Genomic DNA, 13,874 nt, shown 5'->3' with positions numbered 1-13,874 from the left:
GTAAGGAGAGAGTGGGTGAGGAGAGGGAAGGTGGAGAGATGGGTGAGAGACAATGGGAGTGTAAGGAGAGGGTGGGTGAGACAATAGGAGTGTAAGGAGAAGGTGGGTGAGACAATGGGAGTGTAAGGAGAGGGTGGGTGAGACAATAGGAGTGTAAGGAGAGGGTGGGTGAGAGACAATGAGAGTGTAAGGAGAGGGTGGGTGAGACAATGGGAGTGTAAGGAGAGGGTGGGTGAGACAATGGGAGTGTAAGGAGAGGGTGGGTGAGACAATGGGAGTGTAAGGAGAGGGTGGGTGAGACAATGGGAGTGTAAGGAGAGGGTGGGTGAGACAATAGGAGTGTAAGGAGAGGGTGGGTGAGAGACAATGGGAGTGTAAGGAGAGGGTGGGTGAGACAATGGGAGTGTAAGGAGAGGGTGGGTGAGACAATGGGAGTGTAAGGAGAGGGTGGGTGAGACAATGGGAGTGTAAGGAGAGGGTGGGTGAGACAATAGGAGTGTAAGGAGAGGGTGGGTGAGAGACAATGGGAGTGTAAGGAGAGGGTGGGTGAGACAATGGGAGTGTAAGGAGAGGGTGGGTGAGACAATGGGAGTGTAAGGAGAGGGTGGGTGAGACAATGGGAGTGTAAGGAGAGGGTGGGTGAGACAATGGGAGTGTAAGGAGAGGGTGGGTGAGACAATGGGAGTGTAAGGAGAGGGTGGGTGAGACAATAGGAGTGTAAGGAGAGGGTGGGTGAGAGACAATGGGAGTGTAAGGAGAGGGTGGGTGAGACAATGGGAGTGTAAGGAGAGGGTGGGTGAGACAATGGGAGTGTAAGGAGAGGGTGGGTGACAGACAATAGGGAGGGGTGAGAATATAAAAAGGTGTGACAGTATTTTTAGTAGAGACAGTATTGATGTAGCAGAATGCTGTGAGAAGCCCAGGGGACAGAATTAAAAAAGCACCACCTCTGGTGCAGAGAGAGAGGAAGACGGATGAGAGGAAAATAAATGAGGGGAGGAGATGGAGAAGCAGAGAGGGATTGAGAGAGAGAAAGATACAAAAGAAGAGGAAAGGAAACGAGGGGAGGAGATGGAGAAGCAGAGAGGGATTGAGAGAGAAAGATACAAAAGAAGAGGAAAGGAAACGAGGGGAGGAGATGGAGAAGCAGAGAGGGATTGAGAGAGAAAGATACAAAAGAAGAGGAAAGGAAACGAGGGGAGGAGATGGAGAAGCAGAGAGGGATTGAGAGAGAGAAAGATACAAAAGAAGAGGAAAGGAAACGAGGGGAGGAGATAGAGAAGCAGAGAGGGATTGAGAGAGAGAAAGATACAAAAGAATTGGAAAGGAAACGAGGGGAGGAGATGGAGAAGCAGAGAGGGATTGAGAGAGAAAGATACAAAAGAAGAGGAAAGGAAACGAGGGGAGGAGATGGAGAAGCAGAGAGGGATTGAGAGAGAGAAAGATACAAAAGAAGAGGAAAGGAAACGAGGGGAGGAGATAGAGAGGGATTGAGAGAGAGAGAGAGATAAAAGGAGAGGAAAGGAGTAAGTACAGAGCGAGGGATAAATTGGGAGTGGAAGACAGGGAGAGAGAAAAGTCTGCAACTGTTCTGCACGGGCAGTGAGGGGAGGGCATGTAAGTGTGTGTGTGTGTGTGTGTGTGTGTGTGTGTGTGTGTGTGTGTGTGTGTGTGTGTGTGTGTGTGTGTGTGTGTGTGTGTGTGTGTGTGTGTGTGTGTGTGTGTGTGTGTGTGTGTGTGTGAGAGAGAGAGGGAGGGTGTGTGTGTGTGTGTGTGTGTGTGTGTGTGTGTGTGTGTGTGTGTGTGTGTGTGTGTGTGTGTGTGTGTGTGTGTGTGTGTGTGTGTGTGTGTGTGTGTGTGGAGCAGTGAGAGGAGGGTGTGTGTGTGTGTGGGGGGGGGGGTTAAGAGGTTTGGAGAGTTGTTCAAAAAGCCCATTTTGCTCTGCTGAAGAATAAATGGGAAATGTTTGTCAGTGATGACCTTGCATTAGTATGTGACATGTTCCGGGAGGGAACTTTCCAACATGGCCACCGCTCAGCAGAGAGGGGACTTTCCAACATGGCCACCGCTCAGCAGAGAGGGAACTTTCCAACATGGCCACCGCTCAGCAGAGAGGGGACTTTCCAACATGGCCACCGCTCAGCAGAGAGGGAACTTTCCAACATGGCCACACCACAACAGGGACCCACTGGCCACACACTGGTTGAATCAATGTTGTTTCCATTTCACATTAATTAAAATATGTTGTACCAACTTGGAATATACTTTGAATTGACATCTGTGCCCAGTGAGGAGGGAGAGGGCTCTCTGACAAACCACAGCAGGAAGGGAGCTCTCCAACATGGCCCCTCTAAAGCAGGGAGGGAGCTCTCCAACATGGCCCCTCTACAGCAGGGAGGGAGCTCTCCAACATGGCCCCTCTACAGCAGGGAGGGAGCTCTCCAACATGGCCCCTCTACAGCAGGGAGGGAGCTCTCCAACATGGCCCCTCTACAGCAGGAAGGGAGCTCTCCAACATGGCCCCTATACAGCAGGAAGGGAGCTCTCCAACATGGCCCCTCTACAGCAGGGAGGGAGCTCTCCAACATGGCCTCTCTACAGCAGGGAGGGAGCTCTCCAACATGGCCCCTCTACAGCAGGGAGGGAGCTCTCCAACATGGCCCCTCTACAGCAGGAAGGCTTTAACCCGTGCTCTGTTGAACCAGAGAAAACGCTAGGTTGTCTATTCATGTGGCTTCAGGTTACAATCTAAAACGCTCACGGATCTATAATGCAAATGTCAATATAAATGTAATGGAAATGTCAATATTATCTTTAGATATTGCCATTATTGTTATTGTCATCATTTATTTGGAACATGTGTATCTACACCCTATTTCTGGGAGGGTTTTCTCCAATAACTCTTCAGAGATAAACTATCATTTTGAAGTCACGCACAGTACACACCACCCAAAATGCTGTCAGTGAAATAAATACTCAGAGAGAAAGCAGGGGTTGATATTTTACTAGAAAACGTAACCAAATACAAAGAAAGACTGTGTTAAACCCAGAAAACACTGAAGTGGTTTAGTAGCCAGCCAGCAGTCAACCTGTCTGGGTTTTAGTAGCCAGCCAGCAGTCAACCTGTCTGGGTTTTAGTAGCCAGCCAGCAGTCAACCTGTCTGGGTTTTAGTAGCCAGCCAGCAGTCAACCTGTCTGCTTCAACAAAACACAGATATGATTGCCTGTCTGGGTTTTAGTAGCCAGCCAGCAGTCAACCTGTCTGCTTCAACAAAACACAGATATGATTGCCTGTCTGGGTTTTAGTAGCCAGCCAGCAGTCAACCTGTCTGGGTTTTAGTAGCCAGCCAGCAGTCAACCTGTCTGGGTTTTAGTAGCCAGCCAGCAGTCAACCTGTCTGCTTCAACAAAACACAGATATGATTGCCTGTCTGGGTTTTAGTAGCCAGCCAGCAGTCAACCTGTCTGCTTCAACAAAACACAGATATGATTGCCTGTCTGGGTTTTAGTAGCCAGCCAGCAGTCAACCTGTCTGGGTTTTAGTAGCCAGCCAGCAGTCAACCTGTCTGGGTTTTAGTAGCCAGCCAGCAGTCAACCTGTCTGCTTCAACAAAACACAGATATGATTGCCTGTCTGGGTTTTAGTAGCCAGCCAGCAGTCAACCTGTCTGGGTTTTAGTAGCCAGCCAGCAGTCAACCTGTCTGCTTCAACAAAACCCAGATATGATTGCCTGTCTGGGTTTTAGTAGCCAGCCAGCAGTCAACCTGTCTGCTTCAACAAAACACAGATATGATTGCCTGTCTGGGTTTTAGTAGCCAGCCAGCAGTCAACCTGTCTGCTTCAACAAAACACAGATATGATTGCCTGTCTGGGTTTTAGTAGCCAGCCAGCAGTCAACCTGTCTGGGTTTTAGTAGCCAGCCAGCAGTCAACCTGTCTGGGTTTTAGTAGCCAGCCAGCAGTCAACCTGTCTGCTTCAACAAAACACAGATATGATTGCCTGTCTGGGTTTTAGTAGCCAGCCAGCAGTCAACCTGTCTGGGTTTTAGTAGCCAGCCAGCAGTCAACCTGTCTGCTTCAACAAAACACAGATATGATTGCCTGTCTGGGTTTTAGTAGCCAGCCAGCAGTCAACCTGTCTGCTTCAACAAAACACAGATATGATTGCCTGTCTGGGTTTTAGTAGCCAGCCAGCAGTCAACCTGTCTGCTTCAACAAAACACAGATATGATTGCCTGTCTGGGTTTTAGTAGCCAGCCAGCAGTCAACCTGTCTGGGTTTTAGTAGCCAGCCAGCAGTCAACCTGTCTGGGTTTTAGTAGCCAGCCAGCAGTCAACCTGTCTGCTTCAACAAAACACAGATATGATTGCCTGTCTGGGTTTTAGTAGCCAGCCAGCAGTCAACCTGTCTGGGTTTTAGTAGCCAGCCAGCAGTCAACCTGTCTGGGTTTTAGTAGCCAGCCAGCAGTCAACCTGTCTGCTTCAACAAAACACAGATATGATTGCCTGTCTGGGTTTTAGTAGCCAGCCAGCAGTCAGCCTGTCTGCTTCAACAAAACACAGATATGATTGCCTGTCTGGGTTTTAGTAGCCAGCCAGCAGTCAACCTGTCTGCTTCAACAAAACACAGATATGATTGCCTGTCTGGGTTTTAGTAGCCAGCCAGCAGTCAGCCTGTCTGCTTCAACAAAACACAGATATGATTGCCTGTCTGGGTTTTAGTAGCCAGCCAGCAGTCAGCCTGTCTGCTTCAACAAAACACAGATATGATTGCCTGTCTGGGTTTTAGTAGCCAGCCAGCAGTCAGCCTGTCTGCTTCAACAAAACACAGATATGATTGCCTGTCTGGGTTTTAGTAGCCAGCCAGCAGTCAGCCTGTCTGCTTCAACAAAACACAGATATGATTGCCTGTCTGGGTTTTAGTAGCCAGCCAGCAGTCAACCTGTCTGCTTCAACAAAACACAGATATGATTGCCTGTCTGGGTTTTAGTAGCCAGCCAGCAGTCAACCTGTCTGGGTTTTAGTAGCCAGCCAGCAGTCAACCTGTCTGGGTTTTAGTAGCCAGCCAGCAGTCAACCTGTCTGCTTCAACAAAACACAGATATGATTGCCTGTCTGGGTTTTAGTAGCCAGCCAGCAGTCAACCTGTCTGCTTCAACAAAACACAGATATGATTGCCTGTCTGGGTTTTAGTAGCCAGCCAGCAGTCAACCTGTCTGCTTCAACAAAACACAGATATGATTGCCTGTCTGGGTTTTAGTAGCCAGCCAGCAGTCAACCTGTCTGCTTCAACAAAACACAGATATGATTGCCTGTCTGGGTTTTAGTAGCCAGCCAGCAGTCAACCTGTCTGCTTCAACAAAACACAGATATGATTGCCTGTCTGGGTTTTAGTTCATCTGGTGGGAGATTGAAAAATATACAAATTAAATCATCTAAATTTCTTGTAAACTCTAGAGGGTTAGGAGAGGGAGAGAGATTAAGACTAGGGCTCAGAGTGAGAGTTTAAAGGCTGACTGGTCGTGTCAGTGCCTATAAGAGTCTAAATGTCAAAGCTAGAGAAGGTCAAAGGTTTAATGTCAGGGGTTAGGTCAAGGGGACTCTGTGCAGTGACCATCTCAGTGAGAGGAGAAGCTCAACATTCCAGGCCAAAGGAAACTGCTGTCAATGCCACCAAAATCAAATCACATTTTATTTGTCACATACACAAAATGTCTGGTACTTCATTTTTTTATTATCTTTCTTTCTCCCTTTCCTCTCCAGACTGCTGTAATATCCTTTAAAACAGAAGACGGTCAGAGGAACGAACATGGCTAGAGGATTAAACACAAAGAAGATCTGGGACTAGTGTACGTACAGAGGCTTTATGAAATGATGGACAAAACAACTAAATACAAACTAAATGGGGAACAAACAACTAGAAAAGAAAGGAACATCTTGTGTGGTGCCGGAGATCACTCTGCAAGAGTTGACCCTGTGTGGTGCCGGAGATCACTCTGCAAGAGTTGACCCTGTGTGGTGCCGGAGATCACTCTGCAAGAGTTGACCCTGTGTGGTGCCGGAGATCACTCTGCAAGAGTTGACCCTGTGTGGTGCCGGAGATCACTCTGCAAGAGTTGACCCTGTGTGGTGCCGGAGATCACTCTGCAAGAGTTGACCCTGTGTGGTGCCGGAGATCACTCTGCAAGAGTAGACCCTGTGTAAGTGACGTGTGTGTTTGTGGATGTGTTTGTGAGTGTCAGATTGACTTTCAGTGTGGATTAGGACACACAAAGACTGTGTAAATTAATCATTATCAAAACACCCTTTAACAGAACATATGTCATGGCCTCACTCAATGGTGATAATCTAATGTTCTATAGCTCTCTGTAGATGTATAGATATATATATTCATTTGCACTGTATATAATATGTATTTATAAAAAGATGTATTCATAATTACAAGTGGCATTTTGTTATATTCATTATTGCAATGAATTATTACCTAAGATGGTTAAAAAAGAGAGGTGATTTCAGTTTTGCTACGCAGTTATTTACAACAGTTTAAAAAGCAAGCTTCTGATACAGTACCTCCCCCTCCACTGAAAAACAACATGGCTACGTCTCAGTTCTTTAAACCAGGGGCCTAGCTGGCTAAATGTGGCCCTGGTCAAAAATAATGCCTTATATTGGGGATAATGTCTCATTTGAGATAAACTTTGATACGTTTTCTTCACTTCTCACAGAATGTACAGTTTTACCTCTGATCCACGCCCAGAGAAGTGATACATCTAGCTGCTATTTAGCGTTACTGTCATTTTATGGATCATTTCAATAACTATTACTCCTTTTTGTAGTTTATTTCTACAAACCCCTGTGAATCCTACGGTTGTGTTCGCCGTGTGAGTTTGGAGATATCCATCGAGTTGTCATCTATTACTTTAACTTCAGTGATCACTGTGTTGTTTTTGCGAGACGCTAACCAAAGTGCTGTAAGAAAGCATGTTCGTCTGACCAGTTCACGGCGAAAGAGCAGGTTTGTACAGTCCAATGTTTTCAGGTTTACAGTTTTCTGGTCTTATAAGAGATTCTCCTGACGCTTATTCCTCGCAGACAAGTGAAGATGATGGAGATTATGATGATGTTTGTCCTAAAGCATAGTTTCCTGGTATTGGGTCAGGGGTGTGGCTTGTTAGAGGACCCATTCTATCACGTCGGCCCAGATAAAGTCACGTCTGCCTGCTCATGACGCTGCCCAAAGTCTTCGTCATCAACATCGCCAGCTTTTTGTTAATTTCGGTTCCTGTGTCGTTAGTGTGCTGACACTGTCAGTTTGGCACCTTGTTGTCCTTGTTTCATGGATCTCCCAACGTTTACACTCATATGAGGAATTTGTGTGATGGCGATCGTCATATTTCTCCCCTCTCCCTGTAGTCGCTGTTGGCTTGCTGGCGGTCTCTGGTCTGTTTGTGTGTGTGGCGTCGGGGTGGTAATGATGTAGCCGTGTGTGTGCGTGTGTGTGTGTGTGTGTGTGTGTGTGTGTGTGTGTGTGTGTGTGTGTGTGTGTGTGTGTGTGTGTGTGTGTGTGTGTGTGTGTGTGTGTGTGTGGTTAAGGCACAGTGTGTGTTTTTGGTGTTCAGGGTAGGCCCGAGGGTAGGGAAAGCCCTGGGTGTCTGAGGGAGTGGCCAGCATGGACGGCCTTAGGGCAGTCCGGGGTTAAGACACGCCCATTCTCACCCACACTGCCCGTGATTGACAGCCGAGCCTTGTTCCGCATGGCTTCTGTGAAGGGCAGCTGGATGGGGTGATGAGAGAGGGAGGGGCAATGGGAGGAGAAAAGAAACACTTGAGTTTATATAATAGGACCCTAATGAATAAAATACATCAATCACTGTGCAAACATAGGAACACACACATCTCACGCACACACATTACACAAGCATTAGCATTGAAACACACAGGTAACTGCCAAAATAAAGGAAAAAGCTGTGAAAAAGAGGAAAACAAAGTATTCCGAACAAAATTATGAATGCAACATGCTTCAATTTGAAAGATTTGACTGAGTTACGGTTCATAGAAGGAAATGGAGGTCCTGGGTTGGCGTGGTTACACATGGTGTGCGGTTGTAAGGTCAGTTGGACGTACTGCCATATTCTCTACAACGGCTTATTGTTAAGAAATCAACATTCAATTCTCTGGCAACAGCTCTGTTGAACATTCCCGCAGTCAGTATGCCATTTGCACGTTCCCACAAAACTTGAGAAATCTGTGGCATTGTGTTGTGTGACAAAACTGCACATTTTAGAGTGGCCTTTTATTGTCCCCAGCACAAGGTTCACCTATGTAACGACCATGCTGTTTAATCAGCTTCTTGATATGTTACACCTGCCAGGTGGCTGGATTATCTTAGAAATGCTCACTAACAGGGATAGAAACAAATTTGTTCACAACATTTGAGAGAAATGAGCTTTTTCTGCTTTCTGGTTCCTGTTATTGCAGCTCATTAAACAACTTTACATGTTTACATGTTGTGTTTATATTTTTGTTCAGTATATATTTAAAGCAGGTGCTTCCACAATGGTGTGGTTCCTGAGTTAATTAATTAAGCAGTTAACATCACATCTTGCTTTGGGTAATGTATACAAATGCCCAGTTGCCTATTATTTTGGCTACCATGGCTAGAGGAAGACATTTCAATGACTTTGAAAGAGAGGCCTCAAAGAAACATTGGGGGTGAGAGAGAGACCAGATCTCAACCAAATTCAACACTTCTGGGAGATTCTGGAGTGGCACCTGAGACAGAGATTTCCAACACCATCAACAAAACAGCAAATAATGGATTTTCTCATGGAAGAATGGTGTCAAATTCCAGACACATGCAGATTCTACGCCGAGGCGCATTGAAGCTGTTTTGGCCGCTCGCTGTGAACCAACGCGGCAGGGTAGCCTAGTGGTTAGAGTGTTGGACTAGTAACCTGAAGGTTGCAAGTTCAAACCCCTGACAAGGTACAAATCTGTCCTTCTGCCCCTGAACAGGCAGTTAACCCACTGTTCCTTGGCTGTCATTGAAAATAAGAATTTGTTCTTAACTGACTTGCCTGGTAAAATTAAAAAATAAAAATAAACAAATTAAGACTCTTTATGTTGGTGTTTCCTTTCTTTTAGGCAGTTACCTTTATCGAAACTAACATTGTATAAAAAAGGCAGGCAACAACATACACACAGATGCTCAGGATACGTTTCAGATACGTTTGGGTTAGACATCTGCATTTCAAGGTGACCATGCATATCTGGTGTCTTGGTTTGAAAAACATGGAAGGTCAGGTTTTCTATAGTAAAGTGAGGTTTTGTACAGTAATGTGAGGTTTTGTACAGTAATGTGATGTTTTGGAGAAAAAGGGGAAGTGAGGGTTGTTTCCCAGATTTAGGATTATAGAGAGAGACTGACTCCTGTTTTGTCATGAGCAACACTTTATAGGAACACACTACTTATTGATACACAAGGTGCCTAATGTTTCCTTTGGAAATGTTCTGTGTATCTCTTTTGCACCAACAGGTAAAACCTGTCATATTTTCTAATCCCTTCTTTTTATCCTTCAGTAATGGTGGGACTTTGTCAAGCAACTGGCAACCAACAAAAAAAAGCTAAATTTACCATGATTTCTGTGTTAATATGGAGAAATGAAAAATAATCTCTCTTTTGTATACATACTAGTTGTGTGGCTAAGCTGAAAATGTAGACCCAATAGTCAACTTTTTGATAAAAGCACCCAATTTGGCACAGAGGTAGATAGATTTACACTACCATTCAAAAGTTTGGGGTCACTTAGAAATGTCCTTGTTTTTTAAAGAAAAACACATTTTTTGTCCATTAAAAGAACATAAAATTGATTTGAAATACAGTGTAGACATTGTTAAAGTTGTAAATTACTATTGTAGCTGGAAACGGCAGATTTTTTGTAGAATATCTACATAGGGGTACAGAGGCCCATTAATAGCAACCATCAAGTCTATCATTTTAAAAGTTGAATTGATCATTAGAAAACCCTTTTGCAATTATGTTAGCAGAGCTGAAAACTGTTGTGCTGATGAAAGAAGCAATCAAACTGGCCTTCTTTAGACTAGTTGAGTATCCGGAGAATCAGCATTTGTGGGTTCGATTGCAGGCTCAAAATGGCCAGAAACAAAGGTATTTCTTCTGAAACTCATCAGTCTATTCTTGTTCTGCAAAATGAAGGCTATTCCATGCGAGAAATTCCTAAGAAACTGAAGATCTCATACAACGCTGTGTACTACTCCCTTCACAGAACAGTGCAAACAGGCTCTAACCAGAATAGAAAGAGGAGTGGGAGGCCCCGGTGCACAACTGAGCAAGAGGACAAGTACATTAGAGTGTCTAGTTTGAGAAACAGATGCCTCACAAGTCCTCAACTGGCAGTTTCATTAAACAGTACCCGCAAAACACCAGTCTCAACGTCAACAATGAAGAGGCGACTCCGGGATGCTGGCCTTCTAGGCAGAGTTGCAAAGAAAAAGCCATATTTCAGACTGGCAAATAAAAAGAAAAGATTAAGATGGGCAAATAGAACACAGACACTGGACAGAAGAACTAATGGACAGAGGAACTCTGCCTAAAAGGCCAGCATCCATCTTCACTGTTGACGTTGAGACTGGTGATTTGCGGGTACTATTTAATGAAACTGCCAGTTGAGGACTTGTGAGGCATCTGTTTCTCAAACTAGACACTCTAATGTACTTGTCCTCTTGCTCAGTTGTGCACCGGGGCCTCCCACTCCTCTTTCTATTCTGGTTAGAGCCAGTTTCCATAACAAAAATATAAATTTCCAGCTACAATAGTCATTTACAACAATAACAATGTATTGCTGATAATTTGATGTTATTTTAATGGGGGAATTTTTTTTGCTTTTCTTTCAAAAACAATGACATTTCAAAGTGACCCCAAACTTTTGAATGGTAGTGTACAGTATGTACCCTGAACATATATAGATATGGAGACAACCCAGATTTGGCCCCTGGTGGGCGTGGCCGCTACTACAAAAAAAAACATGTAAATGCACATTTATCTTCCAGTCAAATGTCTCTATTCCAGGTCGAGAGTCTCATCTTTCAGATACAATTGGAAGTAAAAGTCGGATGGCACCGGCGCCCTTTTCGCCTATATCGCCCATGTCGGTGGCCATCTTAGGTCGTACCGGTATGTCAGATTAGCTCAATCGGGCAATTTCCTAGCCACTGAGTATCACAGAAACATGACACTTTGAATGAATAACATCATTTCTTTCAAAACAAGTGGCTATGGATGAAATTGATCTAAATATCATTCAAAAAAACATACAAGCCTGTTTTATTTTGAAACATCAAATATGATGATAAATGTGTGCTTTAACAAATATGCTTATTTTGGGGAATTTAAACCATTTACTTGTGTTACAAAAGGTTAGTATATATTTTTTACTGCTAGACAGACAGTCTCGTTGCAATCATTACCAATTCAGGGTAAAACATTATCTCAGTTGGCACTTTTAAGACAAAAATATGTTGTCACATGTAGGGTTCGCATCAATAAGCAGACATCCTCTATAAAGTGTTTTGTTGATTTGAGCGTATTCTTCTCTAACTGTACCTCATTTGGGATGTTTTGGGCATCTCGAGTTCTAGAACTCTGATAGGGGGCTTAACTGGTCCATAAAACGCCAGTCCTCCAATGAAGCAGTCCTGCTGGTTTTCTGTTCTCCCTGATCTGGTGCCTAACTGGTCAATCAATCAATGACCTGCTAACCAAGATCTTAATCAGTCACTTGTTAGAACAGTGTTAAAACCAGCAGACACTGCAGGCCTTGAGGACAGGAGATGTGCACCAATGTTCTCAATTCTCATGTGCTGAATGTGTAGTGTACAGAGTATGGACAGAATGCAGGTGTATAACATCATCGTCATCATCTGCAGCCAAAGACGATGGAACCAATCTGCAACCTGCCCCCAGAATCCTCTGGGGGGAAGCGCTATACAACAACGATCAGAAAAATAAACTGAAACTGAAACATAAGAAGCTGTCACAACAGAACAAAAAGGAAACAACGTTCCACAATGCTTCACCACGGTCACAACACTGGTCAGCTGTTGCCAGAGGCTACACGCACAAGAAACTTCACACCAGCCCACCTATAGGAGGCCCTAAGTCCTACCCCTATATCTTGACCCCCTCGGAGCCGTATACGTTGTACCCCTCTCTATAAGTGGCTAAATTCTGGGTGCTGGGAGAGGGGCTGGGGCAGTGAGGGGGGCTAAGGTCCACCTTCATGCGCTTGGCCTCGGCACGCGACTTGTAGCAGAACTCGACCAGGGCCACCAGCATGGCTAGGCCCAGACCCCCCACCAGGATGTAGAAGACCCCAGCCACGTTGCTCAGGCTCAGGGCCTGGGAGGACTTGTCCTGGGAGGGGCACGGAGAGCACAGGTTTAGAGAGAGAGACAGTGGCGCTAGTGAGACACAACAGGCAGCTTTAGAGTATCATCAACATCATGACTAAGTCTTAGTTATTTTTTAAAATCACAATAACATCTACTACTTTAACAACAACAGCCACTACACCTACTATGACTAGTCTGCTAGGGTAAGCATTTCTACTTCTGCCATCATAATAGCTTATTACCTACAAGTGCATATAATACATCTATTACTACTACTATGACAGTACTACTTCATCTACTACATCGCTACTACTAATGCATGACTACAATTAAAGTCAATAAACATTTTAATGTATTTTTACAAGTATTAAGTATTAAGTCGAGGATGACTTGTACACCGTACTAATTAAACTATGTTCAGTCATTGTATTGGTCAGGCTTTTGGATGAGTGATGATAAAGTATTCTATTCAGACAGTCTTGGTGAAGGTCCCTAGGATTTTATGAACTTCACTGGCATTCTTAAGAGTTCTCTGATGCGCTAAGACTGTCTCACGTGTTCCTCTAAAGACATCTGTAGTGTTTAAGGACATCTTAAATATTCAAAGATTATCTGTAGTTTTATCAAACTCATGATGTTTCAAAGAACCTCTCCACACTTTGACTTGTCTTCTACCCAGAGTAACCCAGATAATAGTAAACTGATTGGTATTCTGATATTAAGCCCATTATTATGAAGGCCATAACACATTTTCCAGAATTTATGCAGTATAATAATTGTTGCTTTAAAATCCTATTCTAAAGGCAGATGTGGCATAGGCAGAAGATTAGCAGTGATACAACTAGAAAGGTATTCAACAGTAAATCAATCAACTATTATCATTTGATTATTTAGATTTAACTGATGCTAATTCTAATGCAAATCCTAGTCTCCAGGCTAATCTGGAGGCGTGCCTGTCTGTCACACAGTGAGGGTGTTTGGTCCCCCACTCTGCCCGTGAGACTGACCTTACTTCCCGAGTCCTTGGGTCCACACTCGCCCTTATCGTACCACCATTTGTTTTTCAGTTTGTCTAAGACGCCTGCTTCACTCAGTTTCAAAACCGCAAGGTTTACCGGGGTTCTTGGCGTGTAAAAATAACATAAATAACATCATAGGTCATGTTATTTTATGTTATTAGGTCACATACAGTCAGAACTGTCACATAAATGGTACTGCTTGGTAAAAGTGACCCAGTCTGGGTCCCACTGAGTACATGTGTGTAGGCTCATTGGGGGGCTGAGGGGGGCGAGGGCTAAGCGAGCTACAGACATATGAGTGGGACCCCCCTGTATCACTTCAGGTAACACGTCCATACTGCCCCAGCCGACGCTACATACGCAGAGGCAATTACTGTGAACACAGAACTATTGTCAGGGCCTGCTCACATTGGGAGAGGGGACTGCATGGGAACACTTACGGCACGTC

General features: G+C 44.6%; 1 pseudogene; it reads right to left on the bottom strand.

Annotated features, from left to right (window-relative positions):
• Nucleotides 1-2,988: 2,988 nt before the first annotated feature.
• The window catches only part of LOC123992553, a 157,720-nt pseudogene continuing 146,834 nt past the window's right edge, over nucleotides 2,989-13,874 (bottom strand).

This window comes from Oncorhynchus gorbuscha, linkage group LG13 (assembly GCF_021184085.1).
Source record: "Oncorhynchus gorbuscha isolate QuinsamMale2020 ecotype Even-year linkage group LG13, OgorEven_v1.0, whole genome shotgun sequence".
NCBI classification, from domain to species: Eukaryota; Metazoa; Chordata; class Actinopteri; order Salmoniformes; family Salmonidae; genus Oncorhynchus; species Oncorhynchus gorbuscha.
This window is presented reverse-complemented; position numbering and strand designations above follow the sequence as displayed.